Below are 17,300 nucleotides of genomic sequence, written 5' to 3'. Positions count from 1 at the left end.
CTCCACACTTCGGCTATCTCCTTTTGCCTTTACACACCGCCGCCACATGCCCAAATATTTGACAGTTATGGCAACGCAATGGTTTCGGAACATACACTACTATTCAAAAGTTTGGGGTCACTTAGAAATGTCCTTGTTTTTTAAGGAAAAGCACCTTTTTCTGTCCATTAAAATATCAAATTGATCAGAAATACAGTGTAGACATTGTTAATTTTGTAAATTACTATTGTAGCTGGAAACAGCAGATTTTCTTTTTATGGAATATTATTATTACACTTTGGATGGGGAATCATTATACCCAACACATCCCTGAGTATCACTATTCATATGTTCAATCATGGTGGTGGCTGCATCATGTTATGGGTATGCTTGCCGGCAAGAACAAGGGAGTTTCTTTTTATAAAAAGAAGCGTAATAGAGCTAATTAAGCACATGCAAAATCCTAGAGGAAAACCTGGTTCAGTCTGCTTTCCAACAGACACTGGGAGACAAATTCACCTTTCAGCAGGACAATAACCTAAAACACATGGCCAAATATACACTGGAGTTGCTTACCAAGACAACATTTAATGTTCCTGAGTGGCCTAGTTAGTTTTCACATACACTTGAAGTCGGAAGTTTACATACAGTTAGGTTGGAGTCAATAGAACTCCTTTTTCAACCACTCCACAAATTTCTTGTTAACAAACTATAGCTTGGCAAGTCAGTTATCTACTTTGTGCATGACAAGTATTTTTTCCAACAATTGTTTACGGACAGATTATGACTTATTTTTCACTGTATCACAATTCCAGTTGGTCAGAAGTTTACATACACTAAGTTGACTGTGCATTTAAACAGTTTGGAAAATTCCAGAAAATTATGATTTTCTGGATTTTATTTCCTCATTTTGTCTGTCATAATTGAAGTGTACCTATGATGAAAATTACAGGCCTCATCTTTTTAAGTGGGAGAACTTGCACAATTGGTGTCTAACTAAATACTTTTTTGCCCCACTGTATCTGGTCCAAATGTATTACTTAGGGCTCGGGTCTAATTGGTCTACTCTCTGGCAGATGATTACACGGGCTGCTTTATATAATTAACATTTCAATATTTATTTTTCCATATTTTCTCATTGTTTCTGTGATTTAAAAAAAAATACAATTAACATTTAAATAAAATTCTTTAATAATCCTGCATAGTATTTTCATACTTTGTGCAAGGTAATTGATAAGCATAAAAAAGTTTGGATGGAGAGCTCCCCAGTGGCGCAGCGGTCTAAGACACTGCGTCGCAATGCAAACTGCGTTTCTACAGATGCAGGTTTGACCGTGCTGGCCGTGACCGGGAGGCCCATGAGGCTACGCATAAATGGCCCAGTGTCGTCCGAGTTAGGGGAGGGTTTGGCCGGCTGGGATGTCCTTGTCCCATCGCGCTGATGCGGGTCAGGTGCATGCACCTGGTGTTTCCTCGGACATAAAATGTTTTTTTTTTGTGGATGGGTATAATTTCTATGTATAAAATAGTAATATTTAAAATGACTAAATTGGGTAATTTTGAATACATTCATTTAAATTTGCCACTTCTGGGGGGGATTCTGGTAAGATGCCGGCAAAGTCGGCTGACTTCCGATAGACGGAAACGGCCCGATGTACTTGGGCCGATTCTGTGCAGTCATTCATCTTGATTCCGGGTCTTGTCCGACACCCGATTCTGGGCCGATTCATTATCGCTAGCTGGGTAATTAGGCTTCTCCAAGCTCTGATGCTGCTGATGGTCATTAGTAGCCTACCAAACCAAGCCTGGTACTTAGCAGTCTATTGTGCCTCTAAATCACTCTGACATCAATGCAAATGTAATTGAACATCTAATCAAACACTTCATGAGAGCCCATGAGCTCATGTTGTGCAACATTTCTATAGGCTATGCAATTGCACGAGAAAACAGAGTGATGGCCTCTATTAGAAAGAGGAGGATCACATCAGCTTTCTATAGGCTAGGCCTACGATATTTACTTCTAAACTTTCCTATTATTAAGCACATTGCTTCTCTTGACACCAGGAGTATAGCCTACATGGCTGGCATGAAAATGAACCACGGGAAAAAGGTCCTCCATTCGCTATTTAAGTGCATAGGTAACATGTATTTTTTTTCCCGCTGCCCCTGTTTCGAGACCGGTGCATAATAATGGTCCACTCTAAATCAAAACAAATTTTACACATACAGTTGAAGTCGGAAGTTTACATACACTTAGGTTGGAGTCATTAAAACTCGTTTTTCAACCACTCCACACATTTCTTGTTACGAGAAACTATAGTTTTGGCAAGTCGTTTAGGATATCTACTGTGTGCATGACACAAGTAATTTTTCCAACAATTGTTGCCAGACAGATTATTTCACTGTATCACAATTCCAGTGGGTCAGAAGTTTACATACACTAAGTTGACTGTGCCTTTAAACAGCTTGGAAAATTCCAGATAATTATGTCATGGCTTAGAAGATTCTGATAGCCTAATTGGCATCATTTGAGTCAATTGGAGGTGTACCTGTGGATGTATTTCAAGGCCTACCTTCAAACTCAGTGCCTCTTTGCTTGACATCATGGGAAAATCAAAAGAAATCAGCCAAGACCTCAGAAAAGAATTGGTTGTCTGGTTCATCCTTGGGAGCAATGTCCAAACACCTGATGGCAACACGTTCATCTGTACAAACAATAGTACGCAAGTATAAACACCATGGGACTACGCAGCCGTCATAACGCTCAGGAAGGAGACGCGTTCTGTCTCCTAGAGATGAACGTACTTTGGTGCGAAAAGTGTAAATCAATCCCAGAACAACAGCAAAGGACCTTGTGAAGATGCTGGAGGAAACAGGTACAAAATTATCTATATCCACAGTAAAACAAGTCCTATATCGACATAACCTGAAAGGCCACTCAGCAAGGAAGAAACCACTGCTCCAAAACTGCCATAAAAAAAGTGGTTTGCAACTGCACATGGGTACAAAGTTCATATTTTTGGGAGAAATGTTATCTGGTCTGATAAAACAAAAATAGACCTGTTTGGCCATAATGACCATCGTTATGATTGGAGGAAAAAGGGGGAGGCTTGCAAGCCGAAGAACACCATCCCAACCATGAAGCACGGGGGTGGCAGCATCATGTTGTGGGGGTGCTTTGCTGCAGGAAGGACTTGTGCACTTCACAAAATAGATAGCATCATAAGGCATGATGATTATGTGGATATATTGAAGCAACATCTCAAGACATCAGTCAGGAAATTAAAACTTGGTCGCAAATGGGTCTTCCAAATGGACAAAGTTGTGGCAAAATGGCTTAAGGACAACAAAGTCAAGGTATTGGAGTGGTCATCACAAAGCCCTGACCTCAATCCTATAGACAATTTGTGGGCAGAACTGAAAAAGCGTGTGCGAGCAAGAAGGTCTACAAACCTGACTCAGTTACCCCAGCTCTGTCAGGAGGAATGGGCCAAAATTCACCCAACTTATTTTGGGAAGCTTGTGGAAGGCTACCCGAAATGTTTGACCCAAGTTAAACAATTTAAAAGCAAAGCAACCAAATACTAATTGAGTGTATGTAAACTTCTGACCCACTGGGAATGTGATGAAAGAAATAAAAGCTGAAATAAATTATTCTCTCTACTATTATTCTGACATTAAAACATTCTTAAAATAAAGTGGTGATCCAAACTGACCTAAAACAGGGAATTTTTACTAGGATTAAATGTCAGAAATTGTGAAAAACTGGGTTTAAATGTATTTGGCTAAGGTGTATGTAAACTTCCGACTTCAACTGTATATTATTTTGTATATGTAAAGACAAGATTAAATCAAGAATAGTCTGAGCGACAATATTAGCCTATCAGTTGTTTATTATGCTGTGGGGCAAAAAAAGTATTTAGTCCGCCACCAATTGTGCAAGTTCTCCCACTTAAAAAGATGAGAGGCCTGTAATTTTCATCATAGGTACACTTAAACTATGACAGACAAAATGAGATTTTTTTTCTCCAGAAAATCACATTGTAGGATTTGTTTATGAATTTATTTGCAAATTATGGTGGAAAATAAGTATTTGGTCAATAACAAAAGTTTATCTCAATACTTTGTTATATACCCTTTGTTGGCAATGACAGAGGTCAAACATTTTCTGTAAGTCTTCACAAGGTTTTCATGCACTTGCTGGTATTTTGGCCCATTCCTCCATGCAGATCTCCTCTAGAGCAGTGATGTTTTGGGGCTGTTGCTGGGCAACACGGACTTTTAACTCCCTCCAAAGATTTTCTATGGGGTTGAGATCTGGAGACTGGCTAGGCCCCTCCAGGACCTTGAAATGCTTCATACGAAGCCACTCCTTCGTTGTTTGGGATCATTGTCATGCTGAAAGACCCAGCCACGTTTCATCTTCAATGCCCTTGTTGATGGAAGTTTTCACTCAAAATCTCACGATACATGGCCCCATTCATTCTTTCCTTTACACGGATCAGTCGTCCTGGTCCCTTTGCAGAAAAACAGCCCCAAAGCATGATGTTTCCACCCCCATGCTTCACAGTAGGTATGGTGTTCTTTGGATGCAACTTAGCATTCTTTGTCCTCCAAACACGACGAGTTGAGTTTTTACCAAAAAAGTTATATTTTGGTTTCATCTGACCATCTGACATTCTCCCAATCTTCTTCTGGATCATTCAAATGCTCTCTAGCAAACTTCAGATGTACTGGCTTACGCAGGGGGACACGTCTGGCACTGCAGGATTTGAGTCCCTGGCGGCGTAGTGTGTTACTGATGGTAGGCTTTGTTACTTTGGTCCCAGCTCTCTGCAGGTCATTCACTAGGTCCCCCCGTGTGGTTCTGGGATTTTTGCTCACCGTTCTTGTGATCATTTTGACCCCACGGGGTGAGATCTTGCGTGGAGCCCCAGATCGAGGGAGATTATCAGTGGTCTTGTATGTCTTCCATTTCCTAATAATTGCTCCCACAGTTGATTTCTTCAAACCAAGCTGCTTACCTATTGCAGATTCAGTCTTCCCAGCCTGGTGCAGGTCTACAATTTTGTTTCTGGTGTCCTTTGACAGCTCTTTGGTCTTGGCCATAGTGAGTTTGGAGTGTGACTGTTTGAAGTTGTGGACAGGTGTCTTTTATACTGATAACAAGTTCAAACAGGTGCCATTAATACAGGTAACGAGTGGAGGACAGAGGTGCCTCTTAAAGAAGAAGTTACAGGTCTGTGAGAGCCAGAAATCTTGCTTGTTTGTAGGTGACCAAATACTTATTTTCCACCATAATTTGCAAATAAATTCATAAAAAATCCTACAATGTGATTTTCTGGATTTTTTTTCTCCTTTTGTCTGTCATAGTTGAAGTGTACCTATGATGAAAATTACAGGCCTCTCATCTTTTTAAGTGGGAGAACTTGCAAAATTGGTGGCTGACTAAATACTTTTTTGCCCCACTGTATGTTTAAACCCAGACAGTTTTTAGGGAAACACTTGTGACCTTCTCTCGTTGGGTTAAGCCACAGAAGAAGAGTAGCCAGCAGTTAAAGCTTACATTTTTCTGTGTCGCTAGGCCTACTCTGTCCGGGGTGGAAAGGTAGGCCAAACATTTGAAAGTACCACGCTCAGATTCCTAATGTCAGATTCCTAATTATTTGCAAACAAGGCACACTGATTTGGCATTGGACAAATATGATAAAATGTGTTCATCTCTCTGCCTGTAATTTCGGTAATTTGTGGGGTATTAAAAAATATTCTGCTAATATGTAAAATGACGTATGTTTATAAAATATAAAAGGCCCTTTTTTCTCGTATCTGCAAATACAAAGATAGATTAATTCAATGCCTTTACTATAAAGGAGATCTTTCCACCCCTACTCTTTCCACGATGGTCTGTGAAACCACTATCAATCTTCCTGCGCTCCTGATGGGCCGTCCCCAGGTGGTGAGGGTAGGAAACAACATCTCCACTTTTCTGATCCGCAACACTGGGGCCCCACAAGGGTGCGTGCTCAGCCCCCACCTGTACTCCCTATTCACCCATGACTGTGTGGCCATGCACCCCTCCAACTCAATCATCAAGTTTGCAGATACAACAGTAGTAGGCTTGATTACCAAGACTACAGGGAGGAGGTGAGGGCTCTCGGAGTGTGATGTCAGGAAAATAACCTCTCGCTTAACGTCAACAAAACAAAGGAGATGATCGTGGACTTCAGGAAACAGCAGAGGGAGTACCCACCTATCCACATCGACAGGACAGCACTAGAGAAGGTTCCTCTGTGTATATATCACTGACAAACTGAAATGGTCCACCCACACAGACAGTGTTGTGAAGAAGGCGCAACAGCACCTCTTCAACCTCAGGAGGCTGAAGAAATGTGGCTTGTCACCAAAAGCACTCACAAACTTTTACAGATGCACAATCGAGACCATCCTGTCGGGCTGTATCACCGCCTGGTACGGTAACTGCTCCAGGACACCTACAGCACCCGATGTCACAGGAAGGCCATAAAGATCATCAAGGACAAAAATCTCCCGAGCCACTGCCTGTTCACCCCGCTATCATCCAGAAGGCGAGGTCAGTACAGGTGCATCAAAGCAGGGACCGAGAGACTGAAAAACAGCTTCTATCTCAAGGCCCTCAGACTGTTAAACAGCCACCCCTAACATTGAGTGGCTGCTGCCAACATACTGACTCAACTCCAGCCACTTTAATAATGTAAAAATGTATGAAAAATGTATCACTAGCCACTTTAAACAATGCCACTTAATATAATGTTTACATACCCTACATTCCTCATCTTGTATGTATATACTGTACCTGATACCATCTACTGCATCTTGCCTATGCTGTTCTGTACCATGTACCATTCATATATTCATATATTTTTATGTGCATATTCTTCATTCCTTTACACTTGTGTGTATAAGGTAGTTGTGAAATTGTTAGGTTAGATTACTTGTTGGTTATTACTGCATTGTCGGAACTAGAAGCAGAAGCATTTCGCTACACTAGCATTAACATCTGCTAACCATGTGTATGTGACAAATAAAATTAGATTTGATTTGACTATGCATAGATTATAAACAGAGAGTAGCAGCAGCGTAAAAGAGGAGTCTGGGTCGCCCTTTGATTAGCTGTTCAGGAGTCTTATGGCTTGGGGGAAAAAGCTGTTTAGAAGCCGCTTGGACCTAGATTTGGCGCTCTGGTACCACTTGCCGTGAAGTATCAGAGAGAAGCTGTTGGGGGGTAGAAGCTGTTTAGAAGCCTCTTAGATCTAGACTTGGCTCTTGCTGTGCAGTAGCAGAGCGAACAGTCTACGACTAGGGTGGCTGGAGTCTTTGACAATTTTTAGGGCCTTCCTCTGACCCCGGCTGATATGGAGGTCCTGGATGGCAGGAAGCTTGGCCTCTGATGTACTGGGCCGTTCGCACTAGCCTCTGTAGTGCCTTGCGGTCGGAAGCCGAGCAGTTGCCATACCAGGCAGGATGCTCTTGATGGTGCAGCTGTAGAACCTTTTGAGGATCTGAGGACCCATGTCAAATCTTTTCAGTCTCCTGAGGAGGAATATGTTTTGTCGTGCCCTCTTCACGACTGTCTTGGTGTGCTTGGACCATGTTAGTTTGTTGGTGATTTGGACACCAAGGAACTTGAAGCTCTCAACCTGCTCCACTGCAGCCCCGTCGATGAGAAGGGGGGCGTGCTCGGTCCTCTTTTTCCTGTAGTCCACAATCCTCTCCTCTTGTTAGATATTACTTGTTATGAATTTGCTGCACTGTCGGAACAGGAAGCACAAGCATTTTGCTACACTCGCAATAACATCTGCTAACCATGTGTATGTGACCAATAAAATGTGATTGGATTTGATGCTTACAAGACGAAGAACAGTTTCTAAAATGGCATATCTAGTCATGTTCTCTGCTATCCACTTTATGTTAGAAATTATTATTTTGGGTTTAGGGGAGGGTCACTTGCTTTTTTTCAAGCATTCAGGGAAGGTTTAGGTAAAAAATATTTTGCTGAAGGGAGTGCCATCTGTGATGGAACATTTTATGTTGGTGCTTTTCTATTTACCAATTTCTGTGTTCAAGCAAATGACTGATTGAACGAATCCTCACTATCAGTGTCTACAATTTGGCAGTATGCCCAGAACCTTGTTTAGAGAAAGTCATATCTCAATTTCAAGGTCTCAACTTAGAGAGAAGAACTCTCGTGAGGTATTGGTCTGTCACATGCATGATCCAGTATTGGTCGGTCACATGAATTAAGCAAACGTTAATGATTGATTTATTATGAATAAGCTAAATTATGCAATTATGACTTGTCTGCAGTATATAAGAGAACTGACAGATCTTCAATATGGTGCATCAAGTTTGTTGGAACCTCTCCAGCATGCTGACAATAAACAATGATTCATTTAAGACTGACTTCGAGTGTCCCTGTGTAAAAATGTCCACAACACATCCATTTTCATTTCAGAGAAAAATCATAAGGAAGAGAAACATTTTGGCAATGTAACATAATGTCACTCAAACACACATGGTATCAATACAGAAAGCATCTGCTGAGTTTATATGACCATGCCAAGATTGTGCAATACAAACTCAAAACTTCTACATTCACTTCTTTTCCTGAAACTGGGTGAAATGACAAGGGTGTGGTCCATATTAAGCAAGCAAAACATTGTGCTCAGCAGAGGAAAATAACTACACCACCAACGTGGAAACTCAATGTGAGCAAGACACAGGAGCTGACCGTGGCCTACAGGAAAAGCCGGGCCGAATAGACCCCCATTAACATAGACAGGGCTGTAGTGGAGCGGGTCGAGAGCTTCAAGTTCCTTGGTGTCCACATCACCAACAAACTATCATGATCCAAACACACCAAGACATCGTGAAGAGAACACGACAAAACCCTTTCCACCTAAGGAGACTGAAAAGATTTGGCATGTGTCCCCAAATCCTCAAAATGTTCTCCAGCTGCACCATCGAGAGCATCCTGACCGGTTGCATGGTATGGTAACTGCTCAGCCTCCAACCGCAAGGCACTACAGAGGGTAGAGGTCGACCGATTATGATTTTTCAACGCCGATACCGATAATTGGAGGACCAAAAAAGCCGATACCGATTTTTTTACATTTATTTGTAATAATGACAATTACAACAATACTGAATGAACACTTATTTTAACTTAATATAATACATCAATAAAATCAATTTAGCCTCAAGTAAATAATGAAACATGTTCAATTTGGTTTAAATAATGCAAAAACAAAGTGTTGGAGAAGAAAGTAAAAGTGCAATATGTTTCATGTAAAATATGTGCCATGTAAGAAAGCTAACGTTTCAGTTCCTTGCTCAAAACATGAGAACATATGAAAGCTGGTGGTTCCTTTTTAACATGAGTCTTCAATATTCCCAGGTAAGAAGTTTTAGGTTGTAGTTATTATAGGAATTATAGGACTATTTCCCTCTATACCATTTGTATTTCATTAACCTTTGACTATTAGATGTTCTTATAGGCACTTTAGTATTGCCAGTGTAACAGTATTCCTTTCGTCCTTCTCCTCGCTCCTCCCTGGGCTCGAACCAGCAACACAACGACAACAGCCACCATCAAAGCAGCATTACCCATGCAGAGCAAGGGGAACAACTACTAGAAGGCCCAGAGCGAGTGACGTTTGAAACGCTATTAGCGCGCGCTAACTAGCTAGCCATTTCACTTCGGTTACACCAGCCTCATCTCGGGAGTTGATAGGCTTGAAGCCATAAACAGCGCAATGCTTGACGCACAAGGAAGAGCTCCTGGCAAAATGCACGAATGTGCTGTTTGAATTCATGTTTACACGTCTGCTTCTGCCTACCACCGCTCAGTCAGATACTTGTATGCTCAGTCAGATTGTATGCAACGCAGGACACGCTAGATAATATCTAGTTTTATCATCAACCATGTGTAGTTAAGTAGTGATTATGATTGATTGTTTTTTATAAGTTTAATGCTAGCTAGCAACTTACCTTGGCTTACTGCATTCGCGTAACAGTCAGTCTCCTTGTGGAGTGCAACGAGAGAGAGGCAGGTCGTTTTTTGCTTTGGACTAGTTAACTGTAAGGTTGCAAGATTGGATCCCCCGAGCTGACAAGGTGAAAATCTGTCGTTCTGCCCCTGAAAGAGGCAGTTAACCCACAGTTCCTAGGCAGTCATTGAAATAAAGAATGTGTTCTTAACTGACTTGCCTAGTTAAATAAAGGTAATAAAATAAAGCCTCCCGGGTGGCGCAGTGGTTAAGGGCGCTGTACTGCAGCGCCAGCTGTGCCATCAGAGTCCTGGGTTCGCGCCCAGGCTCTGTCGTAACCGGCCGCGACCGGGAGGTCCGTGGGGCGACGCACAATTGGCCTAGCGTCGCCCGGGTTAGGGAGGGCTTGGTCGGTAGGGGTGTCCTTGTCTCATCGCGCACCAGCGACTCCTGTGGCGGGCTGGGCGCAGTATACGCTAGCCAAGGTGGCCAGGTGCACGGTGTTTCCTCCGGCGCATTGGTGCGGCTGGCTTCCGGGTTGGATGTGCGCTGTGTTAAAGAAGCAGCGGCTTGGTTGGTTGTGTATCGGAGGACGCATGACTTTCAACCTTCGTCTCTCCCGAGCCCGTACGGGAGTTGTAGCGATGACACAAGATAGTAGCTACTACAACAATTGGATACTACGTAATTGGGGAGAAAAAGGGGTAAAAATTCAAAAAAAATAAATTTTAAAAAAAATAAAAAATAAAATAAAATAAAAATCGTCAAATCGCCGCCCAAAAATACAGATTTCCGATTGTTATGAAAACTTGAAATCGGCCCTAATTAATCGGCCATTCCGATGAATCGGTCGACCTCTAACAGAGGGTAGTGCGTACGGCCCAGTACATCACTGAGGCCAAGCTTCCTGCCGTCCAGGACCTATATAACAGGCGGTGTCAGAGGAAAGACCATCAAATTGTCAAAGACTCCTGTCACCCAAGTCATAGACTGTTTTCGCTGCTACCACACAGCAAGCGGTACCCGGAGCACCCAAAAGGCTCCTTAACAGCTTCTACCCCCAAGCCATAAGACTGCTGAACAATTAATCAAATGGCCACCAGACTATTTACATTGACCCCAAATAAAGTTTGATTTGAATATTCAAGCGGCAGTGACATTTTCATGTGTTCTCATACATGGTACATTACACCTATTTTTGTTGAATAGAGGTGGCGACTTAGTTAATTATTTCACCACCCTAAGATGCTTAAGGATTCGACTGGAGCTTACAGTGCATTCAGAAAATATTCAGAACCCTTGACTTTTTCCACATTTTGTGGACAAGTTCCTGAATGTCCTTGAGTGGCCGAGCCAAAGCCCAGACTTGAACCCGATTGAACATCTCTGGAGAGACCTGAAAATAGCTGTGCAGCGACACTCCCCATCCAACCTGACAGAGCTTGAGAGGATATGCAGAGAAGAATGGGATAAAGTCCCCAAATGCAGGTGTACCAAGCTTGTAGCGTCATACCCAAGAGCACTCAAGGCTGTAATTGCTGCCAAAGCTGCTTCAACAAAGTACTGAGTAAAGGGTCTGAATACTTATGTAAATATTATTATTATTATTTTTTTTACAAACCTGCTTTTGCTTTGTCATTATTGGGTATTGTGTGTAGATTGATGGGAAAAACAATTGAATACATTTTATAATAATGCTGTAACGTAACAAAATGTGGAAAAGTCAAGGGGTCTGAATACTTTCCAAATGCATTGTATTTCCTGACTTTTCTCTCCATCCACTATCTGAGTAAGAGGGTCTGCAGTGCCAGGTGGGACACAGGGTGAAAAAAATGCCATTACTCAGGAATTTTGAAAGAACATTGTTTCTCAACCGTGAATATCTTGGCTGTCCACCACAGCATACGTAAGAGGATAGTGAGTTTTAACCACCCTTAGGCAAACACTCAAATACCTCAGCAGACCCTCCCTGGCAGTGTGGCTGTGATAAAGGGATGATTTTGTGAAGCAGTCAGAAGTTGACAGCTTGCTCAGTAGGGTAGTCCTTTAGCTGACTACTGCACAGCTAGACCATGGAATGTGCCTACATAACAAGCTGATACCAAAGGCACCTGGTCGGCGAGAGGTCAAGACTGTAATTCAAACCTGAAAATATCCGACTTAATTAAAACCTATGACACCCCTACCCTCGTCTGAGGGCTTATTGAACCAATTGTTTTTCAGTCAATTCTATCCCTTTCCGTTTTCAAGGAATATGACGAATAACTGCAATTGATTACAATTTTGCAATATCTAAATATCACAAAATCTAGCCCACAAAGACAATAAATATCAGATAGTAATAAACTGCATACATTAAAACCAGGGTGAGCCATGGCAGTCTGTGCATTTTCTATCTGAAAAACAACCTCAAGCTTTGGGTCTTCTTGGGTATGACGCTACAAGCTTGGCACACCTGCATTTGGGGAGTTTCTCCTATTCTTCTCTGCAGATCCTCTCAAGCTCTGTCAGGTTGGATGGGGAGCGTTGATGTGCAGCTATTTTCAGGTCTCTCCAGAGATGTTTGATCGGGTTCACATCTGGGATCTGGCAGGTCCACTCAAGGACATTCAGAGACTTGTCCCGATGCCACTCCTGCGTTATCTTGGCTGTGTGCTTAGGGTTGTTGTCCTGTTAGAAGGTAGCCATTGTGTTCTTGAGGACCTTCAATGCTGCCGAAATATTTTGGTACCATTCCCCAGATCTGTGCCTCAACACAATCCGGTTTCAGAGCTCTATGGAAAATTCCTTCAATCTCATGGCTTGGTGTTTGCTCTGACATGCATTGTCAACTGTGCAACCTTATATAAACAGGTGTGTGCCTTTCCAAATCATGTCCAGTCAATTGAATTTACCACAGGTCGACTCCAATCAAGTTGTAGAAACATCTCAAGGATGATCACTGGAAACAGGATGCACCTGAGCTCAATTTCGAGTCTCATAGCAAAGGGTCTGAATACTTATGTAAATAAGGAATTTCTGTCTATTATTTTGAATATATTTGCTAAAGTTTCAACAAAAACTGTTTTCGCTTTGTCATTATGGGGTATTGTGTGTAGATTGCTGAATATTTGTATTTATTTAATCAATTTTAGAATAAGGCTGTAATGTAACAAAATGTGGGAAAAGTCAGGGGGTCTGAATACTTTCCAAAAGCCCTGGACATCATATAAAATATATAATATTTGTACTGTGTACTTGAGCTTGTGTCCTCAAAAGTGACTACACCTCAGCAATTTATAACTAGAGTATGAAGCATTACTAGCTATTGTTTATGGTCCCCTCATAATAAATAATTTATTTTGGGGATTACGTAGATTACAATTTAGATTAAATATAGTTACATTAAATTAAAGGCAGTGAGGTACTTCGTGTTATTTAGGATGTTGCAGCTGAACATTTTGAAATGGCAGCATCCTGATCCTCAGGACTGCTGATATAACATACAGCTGAGAATGCTATCTCACTACAGATTACTTTGAGCAAATGCTTATCAGAGAGAAGCACATTATAAAAGATGGAGAGGTTTGAGTCAATAGGAAATGTCTACAGTCATGCTCATGGAGATCCTATTGAATTACTAGAGAGGACATGTCATAAACCCTCAAAGTTCCAGAATGGGGTGGAAATGGCAGCCATGTTGGCCAGGGAGAAATCCACACCAGTCCAATTGGAATTAATGGCAGTAGAGACATAATACTGATTATATGGTCGTGTTACTATGTCATGTATTCTATAGGGGATATTTTGTTAACTCTCGTTCTCCCACTGTAAAGACCCCCCCCCCCCCCCACACACACACACACACACACACACACACAGTATGGGAACGTGTCATTGGGTTGTGTGGCCTCTATGCAAAGTTTTGTTTAAAATAATACAATATCCTACAGCTAACCAAACATGATTCCTGTCTCTCGCTCTCTCTCTCTCTCACACACACAATGTGAAATAATAAATTATAGGTTTACTAATGCTTACTAAGGTAACGGTGCATTCGCATGTCATTTCGAGGTAGCGCAGTGCATTGTAGTTACCATTAGAATTTTTGCTATAAACATTTGCTATTTGTGATCTAGGCTAATCCGCGCAGTTTACATGCATTGTGTTTGGTAAATTCGTTTGTTAAAATAATTTAATCCCAAAAACTGTGCATCCAAATTATTAGAAGTTTCTCTGACAAACGCTTGGCTACATCATTCGGATTCTACTCATATCCTCTCCCCAATTAGACTCTTAAGAGCTTTTGGCATGTGCAGTTTCAGAGTTCGTTATGTGAGTAAAACGATTTACTTACATGAAATGTGGTAGGATGTTATAACATTCAAACGCGCTCAATTTTCGCCACATAAAGTTGGTGGGTGTTATTCTTTTGACCCAACAGACTTGCTCCAGTTGTCGACTCGAGTCATTTGTCCCCAAAAAACTTGCAAACTGGGTCTGCATTCATTCCTAAAGCGGTATGGTGGTGGCGGCGCGGGCACATGCAAATAAGCAGGGGACCCGGATGTTCCAAATTCCACCAGAAATAGGGATTTTTACAAATCCAGGATTTAAATAATTTTGCCTACCTACTATAAGAATTTACATCATAATAACATGTACTGAAGTTTATTGGCTTCCAATGGAACGTTAGCCTACACAGATGTGGTATTGAACACTATCCATTCTGATGATAAGCATCCTAATAACGGGAAAACAAAGCCAGAGCAAACTCAATGTTTGAAGCAAACGGTAATTCCACGGAATAAATATATACACTGAACAAATATATAAACGCAACATGTAAAGTGTTGGTCCAATGTTTGATGAGCTGAAATAAAACATCCCAGAAATGTTACACATTTGTTTATATACCTGTTATTGGGCATTTATCCTTTGCCAAGATAATCCTTGACACCTGACAGGTGTGGCATAACAAGAAGTTGATTAAACAGCATCATCATTACACAGGTGCACCTTGTGCTGGGGGACAATAAAAGGCCACTCTAAAATGTGCAGTTTTGTCACACAACACAATGCCATGTCTCAAGTTTTGAGGGAGCATGCAATTGGCATGCTGACTGCAGGAATGTCCACCAGAGCTGTTGCCAGAGAATTGAATGTTAATTTCTCTACCATAAGCCGCCTCCAACATCGTTTCAGAGAATTTGGCAGTATGTACAACAGGCTGATGGAGTGCTGCATCAGGTAACCTGGCCTCCACAATCACCCGACCTCAACCAAATTGAGATGGTTTGGGTTGAGTTGGACCACAGAGGGAAGGAAAAGCAGCCAACAAGTGCTAAGCATATGTCGGAACTCCTTCAAGACTGTTGGAAGTATTCCAGGTGAAGCTGGTTGAGAGAATGCCAAGAGTGTGCAAAGCTGCCATCAAGGAACAGGGTGGCTGCTTTGAAGGATCTCAAATATACACTTTAATTTGATTTGTTTAACACTTTTTGGTTTCTACATGATTCCATATGTGTTATTTCATTGTTTTGATGTCTTCATCATTATTCTACAATGTAGAACATAGTAACAATAAAGAAAAACCCTAGAATGAGTAGGTGTGTCCAAACTTTTGACTGGTACTGCATTTAATGTAGTATAATGGACTGGCTCATTGTTTCAATTTTCCTCCCTGTTCATTTCACTCTCCATTACTGACATGACTCAGTACCTCCCAAATAGGAAGCCACATAACACACTGACACTGGGGGAAACTCACAAAAGTCTGACATAAAGATCCACTTGAGGGGCTATTTTGGTGGGCCTTGTTTATTTCCCTCTCCTATACAACTATGCTAGTCCATCAAGAATATCTAAGCAACTGCGACAGCGTCACGTTGTCCTGTTTTAATAGCAGTCACTCAGCCAACCCTAACAGTAGTGACATCTAGGGTAGCAGGTGTGACCTCCTCTAATGATATTGTTTATGCATTATAAATTAATGCAGGCTCATGCAGTCAAGGGCAAGGAATTCCAGAGGAGATAACTAGTTTTGTCTTGCTACTGAGCTGATGTGTAAATACCACATGAACTTCTCCATCAAGCAACATTAGTTGTTTTGTTTGAGTAGGCCTATGTGGACTGAAATTTTTGAACTACCTTACCCTACTATGCATTGTGACAAGAATGTAGAAGCACTTGTGAAATCCTCTTTAAATAAATGTTTTATTGTGGATTGCAAGTAAATCCCATTTCTTTGATAACTTTATGGTTTTGAAAAAAGTTTAAACATTTTTTTTTTCCATTCACATAAGAATTGGATGATGAGTCAATCGAGTCTAGAATACATATGAGGAACTTGGTCATTTCTCCTTGTCAGACCTTCCTCCCCAGAACACCACTCCCTAGTCATGTCTCACCCTTCCTCCTTAATCCTCACCCTATTGGTGAGATTGACTGATGCACGGGTGAGAGAGGTGAGGCAAATGGGTGATACCTGACCAATGCAGGGGTGAGGGTTGAGGAGGAGGAGTGACACTTGACCAGTGCAGGTTTGAGACTTGACTAGGGGAGGGGTGACGTCTGACTGGGAGGAATGACAACATTTATATGTATTCTATAATCCAGACCTCATGTCTGCCTCATTCAACAAGTCATTCTGTTGTGTATGGGAGGTTGTGAAGTTTCAATTAAATACTTTTTTGAAACAGTACTTCTGTTTCCAGATAAGTTTTGCAGCTGTCTACTTCCTCTGTCTCCCTCTCTCACCTCTGGCTAAAAATACCACAACATGGGTGTGACATGACCGCCCAAATGGCCAGATGGTTTTTGGCTCTGGTTGTGTGGGCGCCAAACTCCCCTCTGAAAGACCCCAAATCCTGGTAATCTATGGTGACATTACAGTCCCTGGCCTGACCCACATAAAGACATTCCTTAAAATTCTCTTGAATAATTAGCACATAATTTAACTTTGCAGGAGATTAACTTTTTTTTCTGAAACATGTGTGATGGAAGCCCTGCAGCCAGAAGTTATTTAATCCACTGGAATACCCTAGTCTTGTATGAAGAATTTTAGCAACCTGGGGGGCAGACAGTGAAATATGATTTTAAACCAAAGCCAAAACCAAAGAGTTCAATCTTGGTTTCATCAGACCAGAGAATCTTGTTACTCATAGTCTGAGAGTCTTTTGGTGCCTTTTGGCAAACTCCAAGCGGGCTGTCATGTGCCTTTTACTGAGCAGTGGCTTCCATCTGGGCACTCTACCATAAAGACCTGATTGGTGGAGTGCTGCAGAGATGGTTGTCCATCTGGATGTTTCTCCCATC

At 41.6% G+C, this 17,300-nt stretch overlaps 1 protein-coding gene across 1 annotated transcript in view; it reads right to left on the bottom strand.

Moving 5' to 3' along the window:
• LOC139381993 (equilibrative nucleoside transporter 1-like) overlaps positions 1-14,438 on the bottom strand; it is a 69,648-nt gene extending 55,210 nt beyond the window's left edge. Inside the window, exon 1 of the mRNA XM_071125905.1 lies at positions 14,341-14,438. The gene's annotated coding sequence lies outside the window, so the exon portion shown is untranslated. The remainder of the gene's footprint in view (positions 1-14,340) is intronic.
• Positions 14,439-17,300: the final 2,862 nt, after the last annotated feature.

Source organism: Oncorhynchus clarkii, chromosome 23 (assembly GCF_045791955.1).
Source record: "Oncorhynchus clarkii lewisi isolate Uvic-CL-2024 chromosome 23, UVic_Ocla_1.0, whole genome shotgun sequence".
NCBI lineage: Eukaryota > Metazoa > Chordata > Actinopteri > Salmoniformes > Salmonidae > Oncorhynchus > Oncorhynchus clarkii.
Note: the sequence above shows the minus strand (reverse complement) of the source record. Positions and strands in the feature narration are given on the sequence as shown.